The 13519-nt window shown below is 35.6% G+C and overlaps 1 non-coding gene across 4 annotated transcripts; it reads left to right on the top strand.

Annotated features, from left to right (window-relative positions):
• Nucleotides 1–2570: 2570 nt before the first annotated feature.
• LOC104604953 (uncharacterized) lies at nt 2571–10100 on the top strand. Of its 4 annotated transcripts, none has more exons than XR_016068735.1 (5): nt 2571–3166; nt 4098–6260; nt 6385–6493; nt 8309–8808; nt 8914–9170. It is a non-coding gene; the product is annotated as an uncharacterized LOC104604953 (transcript). The 4 variants fall into 4 exon arrangements; XR_016068737.1 differs by having other exon boundaries at nt 2572–3166; nt 8543–8808; XR_016068738.1 differs by having other exon boundaries at nt 2572–3166; nt 8535–8808.
• Nucleotides 10101–13519: the final 3419 nt, after the last annotated feature.

Raw genomic sequence — 13519 nt, 5'->3', positions numbered from 1 at the left:
CTATTATATATCCAACAATATTTATATAATTAATGGGAAATGGGATTAACAATATTTATAATAACTATTATATATTTATATAATTAGATAATTATCTAATAATTAGGAAATGGATTGCTCTCACGTGGGAATCTACTCGCACGAGTAGATTCCAATTGGAGAGAGCATCCCAATCCTATATATATATATATATATATATATATATATATATATATATATATATATAAGATTTCCTAAAATACATTAATTCTCTTTTTTTTTCTGGCGATATCACAACTTTTACCCATTGGACAGGTTGTTGAACAGCGCACACGGAATGCTACCAAATCCGGGGTTGAACCTTCTTAACAAGTAGCCTGGAGTTGACTCACACGTGTCGCGTAGTAATGTGGTAGTAAATTCTGCAACCGGAAAACGATGTAAGGCTAGCATTTCCAATAGATAAATGTCTGGTGGCTTCCGACTGAATCAAGAAGCAAAGATAATATTTTATTGGGTATAATCAACGCGGTAGATGCAGAGATCCTACAAGCAACACCATAAGCGTTGTAGAACCGGTAACATCTAATATTTCTCCTTCGACTGTGCGATTCGAATGAATAGTCGGTTTTGACAATAAAAATTACAAATAAAAAATTATAGAATCGTTCTAGTTTGAATGGATGACCCGTTCTGACAACAAAAATTACAAGGAAAAAATTGAGTGTGTGAGGTCCATTAAGCAATATCATACGTGTTATGTCATTTGAGTGCGTGACTCATATGACCTGAAAGCGGAACCGTTCTAGCCACCGGTTTTTGGGTCAACGATTCGACCATCCAGTTTGAACAAACGAACGACCCATTCTGTCAACAAAAGATAAAAAATAAAAAACGGCTAAAAGCCATTGAACAGGTCGACGATTCGACTGCTCGGGTCAATGGGTCATTGACCAATTCAACGGTTTTTGGCTAGGGACTAGGATTAGGGTAAAACGGAATCGATTGCCTCAATGATTCCCAATTAAAAAAAAAATGGCAATTCGACCATCCAATTCAACAAACGGCCCGTTCTGACAACAAAAATTACAGGCAAAATATTCATTGTATGAGGTCTATTAAGCAATATCATACGTGTGATGTCATTCGAGCGCGTAACTCAAACGACCCGAAAAATGGAACCGTTATGACTACTGGTTTTCGAGTTGACAGTTGGACCATCCAATTCGAACGAATGGCCCATTCTGACAACAATGGCCAAAAACCATTGAACGGGTCAACAAGTCGGCAGTTCGACCGCCTGGGTCAATGGGTTGTTGACCGATTCAATGGTTTTTTTTCCAGGGACCGGGATTGGGATAAAATGGAACTGGTTTCCTGGACGATTCCCAATTAAAAAAATAAAAAAAACGATCAAAAACCATTGAATGGGTCAACGGGTCGACAGTTCGACTGCCCAGGTCAATGGGTCATTGAGTGATTCAACGGTTTTTGGCCAAGGACCGGGATTGGGGTAAAACGAAACTGGTTGCCTAGACGGTTCCCGGGCCGAAATCTCCGTCCATCCGGGTCAATGGCGGTTCTAAAACCATGGTTTTTTGTGCTTTTGGATTTTCATTATTCAAAGGTTTCTTTTACTATTGACTATATTCGAGCGTGTGCAGTATGTTCCTTTTTTTTCAATTTCTACTTTTTTTTTTATATTTGATCTTCTTCTTCAAGATACTCTAAAACGGTCTAGGATTTACTACCATTTTATTTCTTTCCTTTTGTTTTTTCTTTGGATTTTCTTATGTAATATTTTTTTTTTCTTACAAGATGATTTGCTTTTGTCTCTTTCTTTGATTGCATGCATGTATGTTTAGCTCCATTTCAAAGCAAAATTTTGAACTTGATTTTCTGTTTTTTTTCTATATCAACGATTCGATCGTCTAATTTGAACGGATGGCTAATTCTAACAATAAAAATAAAAAAAATAAAAATAACCAAAAACCATTAAACAAATTGACTCCTATATCGAATCGTTAATTAATTTAACGATTTTTAGCCAAATACCAAACTTAAGGTAAAATGGAACTGATTGCCTAAACGGTTCGATCTTACTATTCAAATCAACTGAGATTTCTCGATATAAAACCAAGGATATGTATGATGATATTAATTTTTTATATGAAATGTCAGCAAACAATATTTAAAAAACGAAGACATAATGATCTGTTATAAGTTTCAATACGTGGATAGTTATAATTGCGATTGCGAATTTAAATAACAATATTGCAATTCCAACCCATGCGAATCAGGGACCTTCGCTAGTTAAATAATTAATTAGAAATAAAGTCGCCTATCTTCCGAATCCACATCTAAGCAATACAATTAGCCGTCTTCCCCTGGACATTTTTGTCCGATCATTTTAGCTGAAATTATGATATTACCACTACCTAGCCTCGATCTAAAACAGAACTCGGAATGACGAGGGCATTGTCAGTAATAAGATGAGATATTTTGGTTAGTTGTTAAACATGGGATAATGATAAAACCTCCTCAACATGTGGGAGAAATAAAATAAAATTATTTCTATATAAGTTGTCGGCGTGTCATCAAAATTCATAACCCGTGGATTCTAGAGAGCACTGTTTCTCAGTTTTCCGTGTGTCCGAGAGAAACGAAGATACATAATATACAGAGAGAAGAAGAAGGTCCAAGAAAAATGAAAAAAGTTGGTACAGTTCGAAGATGGAAGAAGTTGTAGATACTGACAAAGTGAGCTATTCCTCATCCCTTCCTCCTTCCCTGACTTGTGGTTCTCCTTTTCCTCTTGCCGTTTCACTTTCCGGCCGGCCAATAGAAAGATGAGGTTCTCGCGGAATTTGCGGAACTTGATTTCCTGCTGTGGCCCATTTGCACGTCCGGCGGTGGCAACGACTCCACCGCGCGAAGAGACCCGCTCTCTGGTGCAGCAATCCCGATCATCGGTTACAACAGTGACCGAGCGTTTCCCTTGCACAAAACGCACCAACTCGATCTCGACAACTCAGTGGCGCCCTTCGCTTTGTGCAATTTCCGAGGACAACGTCATCGCCGCCGTGGTCACTAAGGCAGAACAAAAGGTCAAATCCGGCAAGAAAGCGGCGAGGAAGGCTGGATCCAGGGTCAAGGCCCGCGTCCGTAGCTACAGTGACGAATATCGGTAATTCATAACCCCTTTTCCTTAACAGTACGACTCTGTTTGGATGTTGTTGGATGACGATTGAATACTGAATACCCTCCCCCCAAACACCACCACCCTTGATATGATCAAAGAGGCAGTCGAGTCATTTTTGTATGCATTTAAATTGAATTAGTGTCGCTTGGTTACTTGTATTTTAATATTTTGTGCATGAAATTCCACCACGTTGTTTGTTTACTACGTATTTATAATCCTGAATTTCCTCGACTGATTTCTGATTCTTCATTCTTCATTCTTCGAAAATTTTTACCCCCAGAAGAATGGAATCCGAATTGACCACAGTAGCCTTGGATCTTCTAAACTCTTTGGGTGGGTTTTTTTGGACCATCGGAGTAAAAAATCGTCAACTGGTTTAATTTGGAGTCTTTTTCCTGCCAACTTTAGGCATTTCTCTTTGTTTTTATTTTTCAAATCCTATTTCAATCTTAGAGAGGGATACTTTAGTCATTTTCTAATAATCGTAAAAATTCACCGGGGTTTTGAGTGGTCAAAGCTCTTCCGGTATGTCTTTCCGGCATACGTTCAACAGTAATAAGAGTTTTATAAGTTAGTTAGAACGTCAAGCGTCAACAGCTGAAAATGGGTGAGATTATGATTTATTTATATAAAATTTTCTTTCTGCTTTTGATGAGTAAAAGCATATTATGATGAGAAAGTGCCATTTCAACAAAACTGATAAGATTTCTTTTGACTTCATATGCATTCGAATCAATCACTGAATGTTACGGGAGGCAGGACAAATGTCTCCGGCCCTACTTAACTGCCCTCAAAACTTTGTGCCTGTGAATGTTAAGAGGCAATATCTTGTTTATTTACTCTAGTAATTGGATAGGTTATATGCATAATCGCGCTTGGTTTGCTGAATTAATTGAGAAATTTGTGGTGGTTGCAGGCGATCTCCGATGCCGACGGTCATTCCAGCATTCTCTCCGACGGCATTCTTATTTTGAAGGGGTGGTATCTCGCTGGACTACCCATCCAACCGCTTTCTTTGATGAATGTATGCGTTCATAATTTCAGTATTTCACACACAAATGTTGTAAAGCCTGTGATAGTGTCATTGATCATGTTGTCATAGTAAGGAAACCTATTTCACTATTTTTGTGGTCGTTGATACATTTAAAGAGAGGGAGGGAGGGAGAGATGTGTAAATTGAAGCTGTTATGCAAAACCAATTAAAAACCTGATAAACAGAAGATCTGAGAGAGAGAGAGAGAGGGGGACTTTGTGCCAAACTGTTCAATCCACGGTCAGGATTCATTCCACCCCTAGGGTGGAGCTAAGATATTTGTAGGGGTGGATTGAACAGTTAAAACCCCTTCTCTCTTTTTCTTTGGGATGGAGGGAGGGGTTCAGCGATTGGCGATCCTTTTTTTTTCTTTTTCTTTGGCTCCATGCGGATACACAACGGGGGCCCACCGGCCCATCCCCCAACCCTGGTGCGTTTACTAATGCTTCCATTCTTTTCCTTTCAAGCTTCTGTTACCTTAATCAAATTTTCCTTAAGCCTTCAGTGCAAAATTGCAAATTGACGGTTGCTCATCATAAAAAAAAAAGTCAACAAAATAGGAGATTAACGGTAGAAATTTACTTGGACCTGGTTATCACAAGTCAAAGGTACAAAGAGATCGATGATGTTGGTGAGGAGTCCAGGCCAGGGTTGAGGTGTATATGTTGTAACGGAGCATGAATACCACAAAATTACAGAAGCATTTCAACCCTTTGGGCTTTGGACTTGTTATGTGCACGACCAACCATGAAGCTTGCAGCCTATATGATTGTTTTCAGCTTTTCGTTTGTTTTCTCGACGAGGAACTGCCCAGCCCAACAAGCAAATGCAGCGGAAGCTGTAATGGTTTCTATGCGCACAGCATAGATCTTGCTTTCACGGAAGAACCAGAGAAAATTTGCAAAGGGTTGAGTTGCATGCAGTAGGTTGGAGGTATGTATGCTACTGTGTTCTAGTGAACTGGTATGGTAAGTAGGAGTGTCAACGGACCGGTTTTGGGTTGGACTCCATCCAAATCAATATCTATTTGGACAGATTGGACGGACCAATAAGACATGTTAAATTTGGATGGACTGAACGGACCAATATAACATATTGGATTGAGCTAATATCTGGTCCATTGATAGAATATAAGAACATAGGTGTCAATAGACCAGGTTTGAGTTGAAACCATCTAAATTAATAGGAATTTGAACAGATTGAACAGTCTCTGGACCGGTCCAAAATGATCCAAAACATTCATTGGACTGGATTGCACCACGTCCATTTGTAATGGACACACATTGGACTGGACCGGATTGGACCAAATCCAGTCCAATTGACACCCCCTAATGGTAAGGCATGATTTTCAGGTCAAGAAACTTTGACGAGTGATGACTCCAATGTACGAGGTCCCAGCCCTCTACAACTGTTCGCTTTTTGACAAGTTACTTATCCCTAGTAAATGTTTTTCAGGAAAGATTTATCCAGGTCAACGTTTTTGAACCGTCATTGATTCGAACGGTAGGACCGTTTGGACCGGAAACTAATCACTCAAACAGTTCTAGGTTTACTCCAAACCGTTTTTTAGTGCAAAACCATTGAAAAAGTAAAAGAAATGTCAACCCGAATGGTCGAACCATTGACCCATTTGACCTGGGCAACGGTTAGCGGTTTAGTATTTTTTATTTTATTTTAAAATAAAAATAAAACAAAAAAAAATGACAAACATATCCTAAGTTCCTATCTACCTTCGATGACTCTCCTCTAGGGTTTTGTTTTGCCAAACCCAAAAGCCCAAAACTCCTTCAAGCCTTCACCGAAGAAGACAGTGGCGACACACCGGCACCTTCCTTCCCGAAATCTGAACAAGCACTCGCCAACGTCCAAAGTTTCGACATCTCTGAAGGAACAACTCAATGACATCTTGAAAGGAATTGCTCAACAACATCTCTTGAAGGGGACAGCGACAACCACTATTGACATCCAACCTTCGGCAACCAATCTTCGTTGCGGCTGCCGCCAACCAGTCTAGAAGGAGTACAGTGATGACTATTCAAATTTCAGGTAAATAAGTGTGTTTTTTTCTCTGATCTCTCATTTAGTCATTTGAATGATTTGATCTATGCATTAAGCCATTAACTCTTTTTTTTTTTTTTGCAATACTATGATTTCTCATTTTCTTGTGAAGGAACCAAACCACCATTTGTGCCGGCGACCACTCCATTGGAACTAAGAGCCACTACAGAATCTAAGAATCACATCCCTTGTTTTTCAATTTTGATTTGAAGCTTAAACTGGTATATTTCTATCTTATTTGAAGCTTAAAGCCTTAAAATTTGGATTTTATATCATGCATCATGCTTTGTTGGTATGCTTGAATCGGTTAATCTTGTATTTCCGGCTCTTTAGCTAGTTTTCTAAAATCTAAATGCTCAAGAAGGTAAAGTACTTTAGCCCAATTTCATTTGATTTGTTTGATAGTATATATTTCGGTTTTTGAGTTTAGTTTTTGGTTGTTTAGCTAGCTTTTAGTTTTATTTTTGATTGTTTAGCTGAATTGTGTAATCATATATTCATATATTCCAGTTTAATTGGTTGTTCAATTTTTTGTTGTTTAGCTGAATTGTGTAATCATATATTCATATATTTGAGTTTAATTGGTTGCTTAATTTTTGGTTGTTCAGTTGAATTGTGTAATCATTTATTCATATATTTGAGCTTAATTGGTTGTTTAATTTTTAGTTGTTTAGTTGAATTGGTTATTTAGTTTAATTTTTGGTTGATGGGTGTTTGTGATTCTTTTGTTGAATAGAAATGGAAGAAAGCACAAAAAATGATCAATCTGATCCACAACCAACAACTAAGTCGACCTCCTCAAATGTTATGGCCAAAATTAATCCTACATGGGAACATGTCACCCTTAAAGTAGATCCTATTAGTGGAGCAAAGTCAATGTCATGCATGTATTATCAAAAGACTTTTAAAGGGGGAGGCATTAATAGGATGAAACAACATCTTGCACAAAGAAAAGGAGAAATTGCAGTTTGTCGAAAAGTACCATATGATGTCAAGTTTAAAACGGAGCAGTTGTTGGATGGAATTATTGAAAAGAAAAAAAAAAAGCTTCTAGCTCTAAACTTGGATTGGGTGATTCTGAAACAAGTGATGATGTTGATGTTAGGGAAGTGCATCCATCTGATATAGATGGGGAGAATTTGAGTAGTTAAGGGAAAAAGTCAAATATACCCTTAGGAAAGAGGAAAGCACTTGCAAGACTAATAACTAACCATTTTGCTCCACGAACCACTCTAGGTGCACAACCATCCATTAAGAGTACATTAGCATCTAAGACAATAGTTAAACTTGTAGATCGTGTTGTTATGAGATGAATGTGTGATGCTTGCATTCCTTTGAATGCTATTAACTCAAAATATTTTCAACCCATATTGGATGCAATTGCTAGTATTGGTCTAGGTTATATAACTATAGTTGCAAGACTAATTTGTTGAGAAATTTGTTCAATGAGGTTCAATTGTTTACTGATAAACTTCGTAGGGAGTTGGGATCATTTGGTTGTTCCATAATGACTAATGGATGGATAGATACACGTAATCAGACTTTGATAAACTTTTTGGCATACTATTCTAGAGGAATTACATTTATTAAGTCTATGGATGCCTCTGACATGGTTAAGAGTGCAGATAACTTGTTTCGCTTGTTCAAGGAAGTTATAGATTGGATTAAGGTTGAAAATGTTGTTCAAGTTGTCACAGATAATGCATCAAATTATGTAACTATAAGAAGATTATTGGAAGAAGAATTTTCATGGATTTTTTGTCACTTTGTGCAACACATTGCTTGAACTTGATGTTAAAGGAAATTACAGAGATTGATTATATTAAAGATGTGATTCGACGTACTTCTAAAATAACAAAGTTTGCATACAATCATACTTTTGTATTACCAATGCTAAGGAAGAGACATGGATGGACAAAGATAGTGCGCCCTAGAGCCACCAGCTTTGCAATTAGTTTCATTGCATTAGATTGTATTTTGAAGCACATGCATAATCTGCAATATTTGGTGACTGATAGAAATTTCAATGAATCTAGATATGCAATAGATGCAAAGGGGAGAAAAGTGATAAAGATTGTATTGGATCCTATTTTTTAGAAATTATGCAAAACAATTATGGATTTCACATCACCACTTGTTAGTACATTGAGAATTGTTGATTCACACAAGAGGCCTGCAATGAGGTATATGTACCATATCATGTTGAAAGCAAAGGAAGCAATTAAAAATAGTTCCATAATATGAGATCTGAATATGGCCCAGTTTTGCAGATTGTTGAAAAAAAGATGAAATAGACAAATGGGTCAAAATCTTCATCTTGTAGGCTATTATCTCAATCCAGCCTTTCAATATGATATAAATTCAAAAATTAAAACCCCAACCGTTATGTCAGTTGTTCTTGATGTCATTGAAAGGCTCATAGATAAAGATGAAGATGTGAAAATACAGATCAACAAAGAGCTCTCTCTTTTTGAATCTCGTCTTGGTGATCTTGGGAGGGACATGGCTTTAAAAGCGATTAAGAGAATGGCTCCAGGTAATAGTTGTTTTCTTTCTTATGACATGTTTGTTATTTTGTTTTTATTATATAATCTCTTATTTCATTTTATTTATTTGGTTCTATCATCTATGTAATTTCTAGGTGAATGATGGATGAAGTTTGGTTGTGGTGTCCTAATTCTTACAAGAGTTGTTGTTCAGATTCTTAGTCAAACTTGTAATTCGTCTGGTTGTGAATGTAACTAGAGTATTTTGAATGCATTCACACAAAGAGAAAGAATAGGCTGGAGCATCAAAAGCTCAATGATCTTGTATACGTTCATTGTAACTTGCATTTGATGGATGGGTATGCATTTTATGTTTCATAATGCAAATTATTTATTATTTATTAGTACCTAATATATTTCTAATTTCTTGTGTCACTCCATCTTACTTTGTCATTTGCAATAATAATTTGTAAGAGACAAATTCAAAAGTTTGACCCAATTGAAGATCATCATATTAATATTTTAGAAGATTGGGTGGTAGATGAGGACAAGAATCATCTATTACTTGACAATGTTGAAAAGGATAATATGTTTTGTGGTGATGGTACAACAAATTTAATATTGAAACCTCAAGAAAATAAGTGATTTAGGGATGAAGATAACTTGATTAATATCATCTCATATTCTTCATTTCATACTTTAGTCTTGAATCTTGAACCTTATAATTAATGTGTGTAGAATTCTAATTTTGTCTATTTATTTTTTTTAGATAACTGTAATTTTTTCAATGAGATGTTGAGGAAAAATCTAGGACATGATCATCTAGATGTAGATGAAGATGAAACACAACCCATAGATGAAGGTGAAACACAACCCAGAAATGAGGATGATATACCACTTGGTTTTAGTTGGCTCCGTCGATAAAGAGTTTATGGATTTGAAATTTGGACTTGTTAGTTATATTTTAATTCGGTGACTAGTCTTTGACACTTTTTAGATTTTAATTTATGAACCTTATGTTTTATATTTACTATTTAGTTACAACTCATGAGTTATGGAGACTTGAAAAGGTTACTTAATTTCATGTTATTGCTTCTTGTTTTATGGTAGTTTAATTTGGCACTCTTGCACTCTTACACTTTTATGGTAATTTAACAAAGAACTCAAGTATAAATTCAAGAACTCAATCAAGAAGTCAAGAACTCATGAACTCAAGAACTCAACCATGGGCTATTACTTCATTGGAAATTGTTGTCCTAAGGTGAGTCTCTTTTCATATCTAAATTGTATAAGTTGGGTTAGAATACTATTTTGTCTTATTTTCATATTATGTATTTATGAACCTCATGTAAAGAATATAAAAAGAAAAGCTGAGAGAAAATAAAGCTTCCAATAAGAAGAATAAGAGAGCAGATTCATGCGACACTTATTTGAATTTCAGGTCATCAAATGAAGGTGCACAATACTTCTTTTGAAATAATCCAGCTTTTAAAAAGAAGGGAATATCACTCTATTTCACTTGGAATTAGGAAACATATTTGTATTTTTTTCTTTTTTCTTTTTTTGCAATTTTCTATGGAATACAAGTTACAGGTTTAACATCTGCAAAAAAAAAAAAGTGAAAAACCATAACTAATTCAGCCATTCCACATATCTAAGGTTCTTTTTCATCCCACTAAAGCAGTTCAAAAAAATCTACCAAAAAGCCAAATTCACAAAAGTTTCTAATTTTGAGACTCCCATGTAGTCTTTTTGTGTCCAAAACCACATCCCCCCTTATCTACACCTACCTCCATCCCCTCAAACCTAAAACCTTGGACCTAATCCCTTACTATCATCACTTATTTTATCAATTTCCCTCAAATTTATCATCGGTCAGCTTTGGATCACAGCAGTCCAACACTAGATATGTTCTAGAATTTAAGGTATTGATATAATCTCATAAATAAGTTAATATAAGCTACAATGATGAAAGAAAAAGAAATGAGATTGAACATTTAGTTTAGTCTCTAAAAGAGTTTCCAAAGAATGATATCAGCTTTGATTGTTTGATCAGTTTGATGTACCTTTGTATGTGACAACTCCCATTGATTGGAATAAAACTTAAACCGCCTGATTCTTGAAAAGAAGTACAAAACATAGCATATTCTAGTATCGAGATAAGTAAGAATCATGTAGAAGTGAAATAGAAACCTTTTCCACTAATGTCAACTCAAGGGACAGATTTTGAGCTACAACTCGCATGAGGATATCTTTTGAACTCGTATGACTGAATTTTTCCCCATACAAATTAGAGAAAAATATCTGTATTTTTTTGTAATTTTCTATAGTTTTTGGAATTTTTCTATATTTTTTTGTATTTTTGTATTTTATTATTTTTATTTTTTATATGGTGTTCTTTTTCCTATATTTTTTCTATGTATTTTCTGTATTTTATTTAATTTTTATGGCATTTTTATTATATATAAATATTTTTTGTTTTTAATTTATTTATGACATCACGGGTCGAATGGTTTGACCTGAACGGTTGAACCACGGAACCGGAAAACGGTGCCAAGAACGGTTCCATTTCTAGGTTGGTTTTTAAAACATTGATCCAGGTAAGTGTATTTACCTATGTTCTTTTATTTTTCAAGTAAATAAGGTAATGACCATTTTAGCCATAAAAATCCATTATTAAAATAGGTATTTTAGTTCCATTCAATTGTTAGCTAGCAACTTTCTTCCTAGGTGAAAAAGTTATTTACCCATCTAAGAGATGGGTATACATAGAAAAATAAACTTTCCTAACCCCCACATTAATTTAAAAAAAAAAAAAGAATATAAATTTCTTAATCTATAAGAATCAAAATTTCATTTACCAACTTTTCCCTTTCAAAATCCAAAACAAAAACACCCCGATAATATTTAAAACTGACAGAAAAGAGGGGGGAAAACCACTCATACTTCGTCCATTGCCACCAAGAATTTTCGGAGCTTAACTGCAGACTGCAGCACATCAATCAACAAATGAGTATTTCAGAGGCCCATCCTGTAGGAAATTGGAATATATAGTCGTAGATTTGTAATCTATCCAAGAAGGACGCATCGATGGATCAATAAGTTGCCTTTCTCTCCCCTACTAAACTGTCGTCGAGAGGGTGGACACAGACAGCACACAGGCTTCCAATTACCATTTACCACTAAATTGCCTGTTTATATGAGACCCATTACCTGATTTTCCTCCCCTTCCCATGTCTTCGCCCTTCTACTAAATTCTAATATCCTGTAACCACATCTGTAGACATTTTCCGTAACCACTCACAAACCAACAACGCTCGGAGAAAACGTATGATATGGTGCAAATCTCGTGTAATACATAAAAAGCAGAAATTTACATATAGGTCTTCTATACTTTTGAGGTATTTGACATTTGAATTTTTTTTAAGGCTTAAAACATATTTCATTCATTCAATAAAATACATAGACTTTCCAAAAAGATCAATCAAAACCCAAATACAATTTCTCATGAAGAACAAAATATAAAAATGGATGTAAGAGAACAAAAGAATTTCTGCAATCAAACAAAGGTGAAAAATCATCAACAAAAGTAGAAAAGCACAACTCTAATCCACCATAAACGGTTAGAGAAAAGACATGAGAGGTTCCCAAAAGAGATTGTAAATAGCCGATATAGCATGGTTGGGGTAGATTCACAAAAGATGACAGAGCCCCAAACATTACAACCGATACCAGATACTGTAGCTGCCTTCCATAATGGCACTCATCGGAGAATTATGAATGGAACTGATCATGAATTGTTTCCGCTAGAGAACCGCAATCGGACTTAACCATGGACGGCAAAACAAAAAGCAACACCCACTGGTATCGAAAGCGCAAACATTACAACCGATACCAGATACTGTAACTGCCTTTGGCATTTGAATTTTAAGTGCAATATTTTGAACTTTTATAAGTATCAATTAATCCTAATTCCATAATTTGGCATTATAATGTTTGCGATTCACGTGTGAATAATAATATAAAGAGTCCCACATTGGAAGGAAGACAGTTGCAAATGATAGAATACAAGTACATGTATATGTACGAGTCCCTTGATTTTGATGACTCCTCTCAATGCACAACATAATGAGTTAAAATCATTAAAATGCCCATATTCAGATTTTTCCTTTCTAGTGTTCCTCTTCAACTACTTTTACATGCAATCCAATAACACAAAGAAACACCCATTCATACAATAACAAAGCAATTAAAGCCTGCACCTAAATAAAAGCATCCAAAAACAAGCAAGAACATTTGAGTTCACTAGTGAAGCCTCCAAACGACAGGATGGATGAATACTAAGCAATACTTACATGTTGGTATTTGTATCCATACAAATGTACCAAGCACCAAATTTTTTATGCCACCACTGTTTAGGGATGCAATGGGATGAATTTAAGGAGGGTTTTATAATTCTAGACCCTACCCATCCCCTAGACCTCCCAACCCGCACCCTCCCCAAAACCCATAATGGGTTGGATTTTCATAATCCAACAAATGAAAATGCAAAACCACCTCAACCCTACCCTCTCTTTATATAATTTCCTATTATTTCCTGTTTTATGTCAACTAACATATAAAAAACACAAAAATTATCAATTATCCTTCACAAAAAAAAAATCAAAATATTATTACATTCAACACCTAGTATACAAATTCATATGCCTTCCAACAATATATAAGTCGGGAAGGGCATGGTTTTCAAACCGTTGTTGACCG

This window comes from Nelumbo nucifera, chromosome 1, assembly GCF_055504915.1.
Source record: "Nelumbo nucifera cultivar China Antique chromosome 1, China Antique-T2T, whole genome shotgun sequence".
Classification (NCBI taxonomy): Eukaryota; Viridiplantae; Streptophyta; class Magnoliopsida; order Proteales; family Nelumbonaceae; genus Nelumbo; species Nelumbo nucifera.
Note: the sequence above shows the minus strand (reverse complement) of the source record. Positions and strands in the feature narration are given on the sequence as shown.